The sequence below is a fragment of the Aquarana catesbeiana genome, linkage group LG06 (assembly GCF_042186555.1).
Source record: "Aquarana catesbeiana isolate 2022-GZ linkage group LG06, ASM4218655v1, whole genome shotgun sequence".
In the NCBI taxonomy this organism is placed as follows: domain Eukaryota; kingdom Metazoa; phylum Chordata; class Amphibia; order Anura; family Ranidae; genus Aquarana; species Aquarana catesbeiana.
This window is the reverse complement of record NC_133329.1, coordinates 534,467-546,990: the sequence shown is the minus strand read 5'-3', so window position 1 is coordinate 546,990 and position 12,524 is coordinate 534,467. Positions and strand designations below refer to the sequence as shown.

The window sequence follows — 12,524 nt, the reverse complement described above, 5'->3', positions numbered from 1 at the left end:
AAAAAAATGAATGAATGCCTTCTTACCAAATTGCACTAACAACCCCCCATGGACCCCCATGGACCCCCACGGATCCCCCATGGACCCCCACGGATCCCCCATGGACCTTTTACTATTCTTTTCAAGTCTGATCACACAAATTTACATTTTACAATCCCCTGCGAGTTTCTGCTCTCGCCCTTTTGATTTGTAAAATGCAACTTTCCTGAGAGCTGTGTTAGGCCATAAATCACTGTAATATCTATATATAGAATATCCTACATAAATAATCCCACATTACATAGTTGGGAAGGTTGAATGAAGACACTGGTCCATCCAGTTCAATCCCCCCATCCCTCCCCTTTCCCCCCTATTCCCCCCCCCCCCCCGAGTTTTGGAAAGAGTTAGAATTATAGTTTTATCTCCCCTATGATAATATAATAATAATATATGATAATAGTCGGCTTGCCCTGGTTGGCACAGCTTGGCATTGCATCTCCTCGGACCCCCAGATCTTTCTCCATCCTCAGTCCCCCCCCCCCCCCGGGGTTCTACCCCCCTAGGGTGTACCGTTCATTCATTGCATTACTTTACATTTTCCTACATCTGTCATACGGCTTCCACCCCTCAGTTCTATTGAGGTCTTCTTGTAAAGTTGCTAAGCTGGGCACTGCCGTGAGTGACATAACAGTGTACAGAGGGGGAGGGGTGTATAGAGGGGAAGGGACTTTTTATGGGAGGCCAATCACTCACATGGGGGACATGTACCAATGTACAGCGGAGGAGGGGATTTGCATGGGTGGCCAGACGCTTCCATGGGGGACATGTACCAGTATACAATGGAGGAGGGGATTTGCACGGGTGGCCAGACGCTGCTATGGGGGACATGTACCAGTATACAGTGGAGGAGGGGATTTGCATGGGTGGCCAGACGCTGCCATGGGGGACATGTACCAGTATACAGTGGAGGAGGGGATTTGTATGGGTGGCCAGACGCTGCCATGGGGGACATGTACCAGTATACAGTGGAGGAGGGGATTTGTATGGGTGGCCAGACGCTGCCATGGGGGACATGTACCAGTATACAGTGGAGGAGGGGATTTGCATGGGTGGCCAGACGCTGCCATGGGGGACATGTACCAGTATACAGTGGAGGAGGGGATTTGCATGGGTGGCCAGACGCTGCCATGGGGGACATGTACCAATATACAGCGGAGGAGGGGATTTACATGGGTGGCCAGACGCTGCCATGGGGGACATGTACCAATATACAGCGGAGGAGGGGATTTGTATGGGTGGCCAGACGCTGCCATGGGGGACATGTACCAATATACAGCGGAGGAGGGGATTTACATGGGTGGCCAGACGCTGCCATGGGGGACATGTACCAATATACAGCGGAGGAGGGGATTTGTATGGGTGGCCAGACGCTGCCATGGGGGACATGTACCAATGTACAGCGGAGGAGGGGATTTGTATGGGTGGCCAGACGCTGCCATGGGGGACATGTACCAATATACAGTGGAGGAGGGGATTTACATGGGTGGCCAGACGCTGCCATGGGGGACATGTACCAATATACAGCGGAGGAGGGGATTTGTATGGGTGGCCAGACGCTGCCATGGGGGACATGTACCAATATACAGCGGAGGAGGGGATTTACATGGGTGGCCAGACGCTGCCATGGGGGACATGTACCAATATACAGCGGAGGAGGGGATTTGTATGGGTGGCCAGACGCTGCCATGGGGGACATGTACCAATGTACAGCGGAGGAGGGGATTTGTATGGGTGGCCAGACGCTGCCATGGGGGACATGTACCAATATACAGTGGAGGAGGGGATTTACATGGGTGGCCAGACGCTGCCATGGGGGACATGTACCAATATACAGCGGAGGAGGGGATTTACATGGGTGGCCAGACGCTGCCATGGGGGACATGTACCAATATACAGCGGAGGAGGGGATTTGTATGGGTGGCCAGACGCTGCCATGGGGGACATGTACCAATGTACAGCGGAGGAGGGGATTTGTATGGGTGGCCAGACGCTGCCATGGGGGACACATGTACCAATATACAGCGGAGGAGGGGATTTGCATGGGTGGCCAGACGCTGCCATGGGGGACATGTACCAATATACAGCGGAGGAGGAGATTTGTATGGGTGGCCAGACGCTGCCATGGGGGACATGTACCAATATACAGTGGAGGAGGGGATTTACATGGGTGGCCAGACGCTGCCATGGGGGACATGTACCAATATACAGCGGAGGAGGGGATTTACATGGGTGGCCAGACGCTGCCATGGGGGACATGTACCAATATACAGCGGAGGAGGGGATTTGTATGGGTGGCCAGACGCTGCCATGGGGGACATGTACCAATGTACAGCGGAGGAGGGGATTTGTATGGGTGGCCAGACGCTGCCATGGGGGACACATGTACCAATATACAGCGGAGGAGGGGATTTGTATGGGTGGCCAGACGCTGCCATGGGGGACATGTACCAATGTACAGCGGAGGAGGGGATTTGTATGGGTGGCCAGACGCTGCCATGGGGGACATGTTGCAATGTACAGAGGGGGAGGGAATATTCATTGGAGGTCTAGCAGTGCCATGGGGGGGCATTTAGAAATGTTCCACTATTCTTTCTCTCTATTACCCATGATGCCTCCCTACTTATACAAAGGGTATTATTACTACCTGTGATTTCCCCCTTCCCCCCACTCTTCTTATAGACAGGATAATAACACTCTCTATTACCTGTGATGGCCAAAGTTCTGCACTTGGGGGCTAAGAATATACATCATACATACTAGTGGGAGTACAACTGGTGGAGTAAATGGTAGAGAAGGATCTGGGTGAATCAATGGTGGGTGAGGATCTGGGGTAGTCAACCGGGGAAGAGGTATCTGGGGGAGTCAATGCTGGAGAAGGATCTGGGGAGTCAATGCTGAAGAAGGATCTGGGGAGTCAATGCTGGAGAAAGATCTGGGGAGTCAATGGTGGGTAAGGATCTGGAGGAGTGAATGGTGGGGAAGGATCTAGGGGAGTCAACCGGGGAAGAGGTATCTGGGGGAGTCAATGGTGGAGAAGGATCTGGGGAGTCAATGGTTGGTAAGGATCTGGGGGGGTGAATAGTGGGGAAGGATCTGGGGGAGTGAATTGTGGAGAAGGATCTGGGTGAATCAATGGTGCGTAAGGATCTGGGGGAGTGAATGGTGGAGAAGGATCTGGGGGAGTCAATTGTAGAGAAGGATCTGGGTGAATCAATGGTGGGTGAGGATCTGGGGGAGTCAACCGGGGAAGAGGTATCTGGGGGAGTCAATGGTAGAGAAAGATTTGGGGGAATCAATGGTGGAGAAGAATCTGGGGGAGTCAGTGGTGGAGAAGGATCTGGGGGAATCAATGGTGGAGAAGGATCTGGGGGAATCAATGGTGGAGAAGGATCTGGGGGAATCAATGGTGGAGATGGATCTGGGGAAATCAGTGGTAGAGAAGGATCTGGGTGAGTGAATGGTGGAGAAGGATCTGGGGGAATCAATGGTGGAGAAGGATCTGGAGGGAATCAATGGTGGAGAAGGATCTGGGGGAATCAATGGTGGAGATGGATCTGGGGAAATCAGTGGTAGAGAAGGATCTGGGTGAGTGAATGGTGGAGAAGGATCTGGGGAGTGAATGATAGAGAAGGATCTGGGGGAGTTACCGGGGAAGAGTTATCTGGGGGAGTCAATAGTGGAGAAGGATCTGGGGGAGTGAATGGTGGGGAAGGATCTGGGGGAGTGAATGGTGGGGAAGGATCTGGGGAAGTGAATTGTGGAGAAGGATCTGGGTGAATCAATGGTGGAGAAGGATCTGGGGGAGTGAATGGTGGAGAAGGATCTGGGGGAGTCAATTGTAGAGAAGGATCTGGGGGAATCAATGGTGGAGAAGGATCTGGGGGAGTCAATTGTAGAGAAGGATCTGGGGGAATCAATGGTGGAGAAGGATCTCAGGGAGTCAATGGTGGAGAAGGATATGGGGGAAGTCAACCGGGGAAGAGATATCTGGGGGAGTCAATGGTAGAGAAGGATCTGGGGGAGTGAATGGTGGGGAAGGATCTGGGTGAATCAATGGTGGGTAAGGATCGGGGGAGTGAATGGTGGAGAAGGATCTGGGGGAGTCAATTGTAGAGAAGGATCTGGGTGAATCAATGGTGGGTGAGGATCTGGGGTAGTCAACCGGGGAAGAGGTATCTGGGGGAGTCAATGGTAGAGAAGGATCTAGGGGAGACAATGGTAGAGAAGGATCTAGGGGAGACAATGGTAGAGAAGGATCTGGGGGAATCAATGGTATAGAAGGATCTGGGGGAATCAATGGTAGAGAAGGATCTGGGGGAATTAATGGTATAGAAGGATCTGGGGGAATCAATGGTATAGAAGGATCTGGGAGAATCAATGGTAGGGAAGGATCTGGGGGAGTGAATGGTGGAGAAGGATCTGGGGGAGTCAACAGGGGAGAGGTATCTGGGAGAGTCAATGGTGGAGAAAAATCTGGAGGTTCTGGTAGATCATAAGCTTAATAATAACATGCAATGCCAAGCTGCAGTTTCTTTCTTGTATAAGAGAGATATGGACTCCAGAGAGAGAGAAATCATCTGTACAAATCATTAGTAAGACCTCATCTGGAATATGAAGTTCAGTTTTGGGCTCCAGTTCTCAGAAAGGATATCGAGGAAGTGGAGAAAGTGAGGAGAAGAGCAACCAAACTGATAAGAGACATGGAGGAGATCAGCTATGAGGAAAGATTAGAGGAACTGAATTTATTCTCTACTGAGAAGAGGAGATTAAGGGGGATATGATCTCCATGTATAAATACATAAGGGGGATATGATCACCATGTATAAATACATAAGGGGGATATGATCTCCATGTATAAATGCATAAGGGGGGATATGATCACCATGTATAAATACATAAGGGGGGATATGATCTCCATGTATAAATATATAAGGGGGGATATGATCTCCATGTATAAATAGATAAGGGGGGATATGATCTCCATGTATAAATATATAAGGGGGGATATGATCTCCATGTATAAATACATAAGGGGGGGGGATATGATCTCCATGTATAAATACATAAGGGGGATATGATCTCCATGTATAAATACATAAGGGGGGATATGATCTCCATGTATAAATACATAAGGAGGGATATGATCACCATGTATAAACACATAAGGGGGGATATGATCGCCATGTATAAATACATAAGGGGGGATATGATCTCCATGTATAAATACATAAGGGGGATATGATCTCCATGTATAAATACATAAGGGGGGGATATGATCTCCATGTATAAATACATAAGGGGGGATATGATCTCCATGTATAAATACATAAGGGGAGATATGATCTCCATGTATAAATACATAAGGGGGATATGATCTCCATGTATAAATAGATAAGGGGGGATATGATCTCCATGTATAAATACATAAGGGGGGGATATGATCTCCATGTATAAATACATAAGGGGGATATGATCTCCATGTATAAATACATAAGGGGGGATATGATCACCATGTATAAATATATAAGGGGGGATATGATCTCCATGTATAAATACATAAGGGAGGATATGATCACCATGTATAAATACATAAGGGGGGGGGGGTATGATCTCCATGTATAAATACATAAGGGGGGGATATGATCTCCATGTATAAATACATAAGGGGGATATGATCTCCATGTATAAATACATAAGGGGGGATATGATCTCCATGTATAAATACATAAGGGGGGATATGATCTCCATGTATAAATACATAAGGGGGATATGATCTCCATGTATAAATACATAAGGGGGATATGATCTCCATGTATAAATACATAAGGGGGGGATATGATCTCCATGTATAAATATATAAGGGGGGATATGATCTCCATGTATAAATATATAAGGGGGGATATGATCTCCATGTATAAATACATAAGGGGGATATGATCACCATGTATAAATACATAAGGGGGGATATGATCTCCATGTATAAATACATAAGGGGGATATGATCACCATGTATAAATACATAAGGGGGATATGATCTCCATGTATAAATATATAAGGGGGGATATGATCTCCATGTATAAATACATAAGGGGGGATATGATCTCCATGTATAAATATATAAGGGGGGATATGATCTCCATGTATAAATACATAAGGGGGGGATATAATCACCATGTATAAATACATAAGGGGGATATGATCTCCATGTATAAATACATAAGGGGGGATATGATCTCCATGTATAAATACATAAGGGGGGGATATGATCTCCATGTATAATACATAAGGGAGGATATGATCTCCATGTATAAATATATAAGGGGGGATATGATCTCCATGTATAAATATATAAGGGGGGGATATGATCTCCATGTATAAATACATAAGGGGGGATATGATCTCCATGTATAAATACATAAGGGGGGATATGATCTCCATGTATAAATACATAAGGGGGATATGATCTCCATGTATAAATACATAAGGGGGGGATATGATCTCCATGTATAAATACATAAGGGGGGATATGATCTCCATGTATAAATACATAAGGGGGGATATGATCTCCATGTATAAATACATAAGGGGGATATGATCTCCATGTATAAATACATAAGGGGGGATATGATCGCCATGTATAAATACATAAGGGGGGATATGATCTCCATGTATAAATACATAAGGGGGATATGATCTCCATGTATAAATACATAAGGGGGGGATATGATCTCCATGTATAAATACATAAGGGGGGATATGATCTCCATGTATAAATACATAAGGGGAGATATGATCTCCATGTATAAATACATAAGGGGGATATGATCTCCATGTATAAATAGATAAGGGGGGATATGATCTCCATGTATAAATACATAAGGGGGGGATATGATCTCCATGTATAAATACATAAGGGGGATATGATCTCCATGTATAAATACATAAGGGGGGGATATGATCTCCATGTATAAATACATAAGGGGGATATGATCTCCATGTATAAATACATAAGGGGGGATATGATCACCATGTATAAATATATAAGGGGGGATATGATCTCCATGTATAAATACATAAGGGAGGATATGATCACCATGTATAAATACATAAGGGGGGGGGGTATGATCTCCATGTATAAATACATAAGGGGGGGATATGATCTCCATGTATAAATACATAAGGGGGATATGATCTCCATGTATAAATACATAAGGGGGGATATGATCTCCATGTATAAATACATAAGGGGGATATGATCTCCATGTATAAATACATAAGGGGGATATGATCTCCATGTATAAATACATAAGGGGGGATATGATCTCCATGTATAAATACATAAGGGGGGGATATGATCTCCATGTATAAATATATAAGGGGGGATATGATCTCCATGTATAAATACATAAGGAGGATATGATCTCCATGTATAAATACATAAGGGGGATATGATCTCCATGTATAAATACATAAGGGGGGGATATGATCTCCATGTATAAATACATAAGGGGGATATGATCACCATGTATAAATACATAAGGGGGGATATGATCTCCATGTATAAATACATAAGGGGGATATGATCACCATGTATAAATACATAAGGGGGATATGATCTCCATGTATAAATATATAAGGGGGGATATGATCTCCATGTATAAATACATAAGGGGGGGATATGATCTCCATGTATAAATACATAAGGGGGGATATGATCTCCATGTATAAATACATAAGGGGGGATATGATCTCCATGTATAAATATATAAGGGGGGATATGATCTCCATGTATAAATACATAAGGGGGATATGATCTCCATGTATAAATACATAAGGGGGATATGATCTCCATGTATAAATATATAAGGGGGGATATGATCTCCATGTATAAATAGATAAGGGGGGATATGATCTCCATGTATAAATACATAAGGGGGGGGATATAATCACCATGTATAAATACATAAGGGGGGATATGATCTCCATGTATAAATATATAAGGGGGGATATGATCTCCATGTATAAATACATAAGGGGGGGATATAATCACCATGTATAAATACATAAGGGGGATATGATCTCCATGTATAAATACATAAGGGGGGATATGATCTCCATGTATAAATACATAAGGGGGGGATATGATCTCCATGTATAATACATAAGGGAGGATATGATCTCCATGTATAAATATATAAGGGGGGATATGATCTCCATGTATAAATATATAAGGGGGGATATGATCACCATGTATAAATACATAAGGGGGGATATGATCTCCATGTATAAATACATAAGGGGGATATGATCTCCATGTATAAATACATAAGGGGGGATATGATCTCCATGTATAAATACATAAGGGGGGATATGATCTCCATGTATAAATACATAAGGGGGGATATGATCACCATGTATAAATACATAAGGGGGATATGATCTCCATGTATAAATATATAAGGGGGATATGATCTCCATGTATAAATACATAAGGGAGGATATGATCTCCATGTATAAATACATAAGGGGGGATATGATCTCCATGTATAAATATATAAGGGGGGATATGATCTCCATGTATAAATATATAAGGGGGGATATGATCTCCATGTATAAATATATAAGGGGGGGATATGATCTCCATGTATAAATACATAAGGGGGGATATGATCTCCATGTATAAATATATAAGGGGGGATATGATCTCCATGTATAAATATATAAGGGGGGATATGATCTCCATGTATAAATACATAAGGGGGGGGATATAATCACCATGTATAAATACATAAGGGGGGATATGATCTCCATGTATAAATACATAAGGGGGGGGATATAATCACCATGTATAAATACATAAGGGGGGATATGATCTCCATGTATAAATATATAAGGGGGGATATGATCTCCATGTATAAATACATAAGGGGGATATGATCTCCATGTATAAATACATAAGGGGGGATATGATCTCCATGTATAAATAGATAAGGGGGGATATGATCTCCATGATTTTTGACTCCCCGGCCGGTGTGGAGATGTGGTTGGAATACAACAAGGAGAAACTGTAGATAAAGATAGAAGGAAGGAAGGTGGAAAAGGGTTTTGGTTGCTTTGATTGAAGTGATTGTTCTTCTTTTTCTATTTTTCTTTAACTTGAAGAAATGGGGGGGGGGACAGATACACACAGATGATTTATGGGGAGTGAAAATGAGGAACAAGTGGTGCGGGAAATGGTCACTATAAAGCCCCTCAGGGTACAGCTAGATAGGTGGTGGGGGGGAATGGGAGGGGTGGGGGGGAGGTGAGATAGGAAGCGATCGACTATCATCACAGGGGAAGCTCGGATTAAATGAGAGTTAAGGGCACATCACAGAAGAATCTGATAGGAAAATATGGTTGTTGTCACAAGACACAAAGTCATCATTTTTGGCACAGAAAATGAAAGTACTTTGGAATGAGAATTTCCTTTTCATGTGTTGTGAAAATGATAAAAGGTAATAGAATAGAGATGTCTCATCACAACACAAAGGATATCAGAGCAGAGATTAGATACAAATTCAATATAAACGTATTTTTGAATAGGAACTCCCGACAGCTTTGTATATTTTTCCCGCCTTTATATACAAAGCTAAAACACTGAATATAGGATGGTGGAACGTCAAGGGTTGGCAGCCATGTTCTCCATGTTGGAGAGATTTGGTACAGAGCTGATCTACCTGCAGCAAACTCACCTCACTAAACATACGGCCCAGTGGGGGGCGTGGCCAAGACAGGCGTGTGAGAGGAAGCATCTCCCGCCGTTCCCGCCATTAATCCGGTACCGATCCTCCCCCAGTCGCCCGATCGAGTAGCTACCGATATATGCAGCAAGCCTGTACACCTGAGACCCCGGTGGAACCGCCGCTGGCCCTCTGCACCAGAGGAACGACCCGCAAAGGATGGGGAGAAAGTGCCGGTCCGGAGCTCCAAGATGGCGCCGCCGCGCTCTCTGTGAAGGGGACACCACCAGGCCAGGATAAACAGAGCTTCAAATCAAGTAAGCCACCCAAATCTCTTAGTAAAGACCCCCTAAGGACATGGTTTACTATACCCAGAAGTTATCTGGGACCCTGGGGGTCGGAGCCGCCATCCCGCTCAGGGGGTCCACAGCACAAGCAGCCCCGCCCCTGATCACTGGGGAGAGGAGGAGGGGAACAAGCAGACACAGAGGACACACCAGCCAATATCCCCAATAACTTCTGACATTACTATAAAGGAGCAGTTTGGGGGTCTCAGGGAGGAAATCCCTGAGCGTAGCACTACTGTGGAGAGCAGAGTCAGCGACATGGAGGATCATCTGCAGCCCATAGCCCAGGATACCAGAGCCTACATATGACGCGGGACGCAAACAATCGCGCTGAAGATTCGCAAAATTGTTTGTGACGTAATAATACGCATTGTGGTATTGCCGGAGAAGGTGGAGGGCAGGGATCCTACTACCTATGTGGAGAACTGGCTGGTCGAAATCTTTGGCAAAAATGCATTCTTGCCCTTCTTCGCGGTGGAGCGCGCACACAGGGTGCCATCACGTCCGCCTCCGCCTGGAGGTCCTCCTAGGTCCGTCCTGACAAGACTACTTCACTACCGGGATAGAGAGGCAGTGCTTCACCAAGCAAGAGAACGAGCGAATATTCAACATAATGGAACCAGGGTGTCCTTTTACCCGGAACTTTTCAGCAGAAGTCCAGAGAGACGCAGAGCTAAATTTATAGACGTCAAACGCTGGCTCAGGATCCTACAACTACCCGATGCCAAGCTGTACCCGGCAAAGCTCCGGATAGCAGTGAGGGGCCAAGCACAGTTCTTCTCTTCGAGTCGGCAAAAGAGGCCTCAACGTGGCTAGAAAGAAATGAGCAGCACTACAAAGAAGAGCGCAGGAGGATGAAGACTTATGCCTCGTACACACGATCGGACATTGATCGGACATTCCGACAGAGAACAAAATCCATGGATTTTTTCTGACGGATGTTGGCTTTTGTTGTTTTGCCTACACACGGTCGCACAAAGTTGTCGGAATTTCCGATCGCCAACCACGCGGTCACGTACACCACGTACGACGAGACTAGAAAAGGCCGGTTCAGAACCAAGCGCGGCACCCTTTGGGCTCCTTTTGCTAATCTCGTGTTAGTAAAAGTTTGGTGAGAGACGATTCGCACTTTTTCAGACTTGTGGCTTTCAGATCGTTTTCTGCCGTTCAGTTTGTGCTTGTGGGTTTGTATCTGCTCTTCAGTGCATGCAGTCAGTTCGTATTGGAGTTTTCTGTGTGATCTTGTCCGCTCGTTGCTGTTTTTCAGGTCGCTCTTCACAGGCCTTGCTGTTCTTCAGTGCGTTCTGTTACTTTGTTCTGAGCAGCCGACCGTTTTCTAGCCATGTTTCGTATGCGTACTCCTCGTACAGTTCATGCTGTGCGGGGGCTTGGTGTTGGGGTCCTGACCTTGACACAAGTCCAGTCCATGAACAGGGCGAGGAGGAGTTCATGGACCAAGAATTGGTTGCTTCAGCGTGACCAGTTCTGTCATATGCCTTTGTTCCGTGAGATCCGTGAGAATAATCCTGATGATTTCAGGAACTTTCTCAGGATGACGGACCCCGTATTTCACCGTTTGTTGGCTTCGCTGACCCCCTATATCAGCAGGCAGGATACCTGCATGAGGCAAGCCATCACTCCGGAGCAGAGGTTGGTCGCTACCTTGTGGTACTTGGCGACAGGGAGAAGCCTGCAGGACCTCAAGTTCTCGACAGGCATCTCCCCCCAGGCTCTGGGGATCATTATCCCAGAGACCTGTTCTGCCATCATCCAGGTCCTGCAGAAGGAGTATATGAAGGTGAGATTTTTATCCTTTAATATCACATTTTATTGTATTGAATGTTTGCTAATATATTGTATTTCTTCCCTCATTCCCTAATTACCATGACTGGAATATGCTGTGAATGTCCCCTTTGTCCTCATGCATGCTGGATTTTTATGTCATTATTATTTTATGTCCTTCATACATATTTGCCCTTCAATAACCTCCCCAGCATGCTGTCTCCTGCCCCTATATTCACCTCATGTAGTCACTTAACAATGTATTTTATCATCCCCATAGTAGTGCTTTACCCCAAACACCCCCTAAAATGTTTAGAAATGTGATTCAGGCAGAGTGGCAGAGGCTTTTTTTTAGGGGTCCCCAAATCATTTGTAACCCTCCCTCCCCCCAACTGCTAAGTCAGCTGATCCCAATTCTCTATGTATCCTCAATCCTCTATCTGCTGACTTTGCCAAACCCATACACACTATACCCATCTCTTTACTGGTCAGATGTATGGATGAATTCCCCAAAGCATGTAGTGCAAGGGCCTGCCTGTATACTTTCCAATGGTACTGTTTAAAGTTCTTGTATCCTATTATTATCTTGATAGGTAATAGCAGAATGTCCAAATGTCCTCAAATGTGTACAGTG

The 12,524-nt window shown here is 45.3% G+C and overlaps 1 protein-coding gene across 1 annotated transcript in view; it reads right to left on the bottom strand.

Moving 5' to 3' along the window:
• LOC141148104 (carbonic anhydrase 4-like) overlaps nt 1–12,524 on the bottom strand; it is an 83,615-nt gene that overhangs the window by 46,513 nt on the left and 24,578 nt on the right. The gene's annotated exons all lie outside the window — the stretch shown is intronic.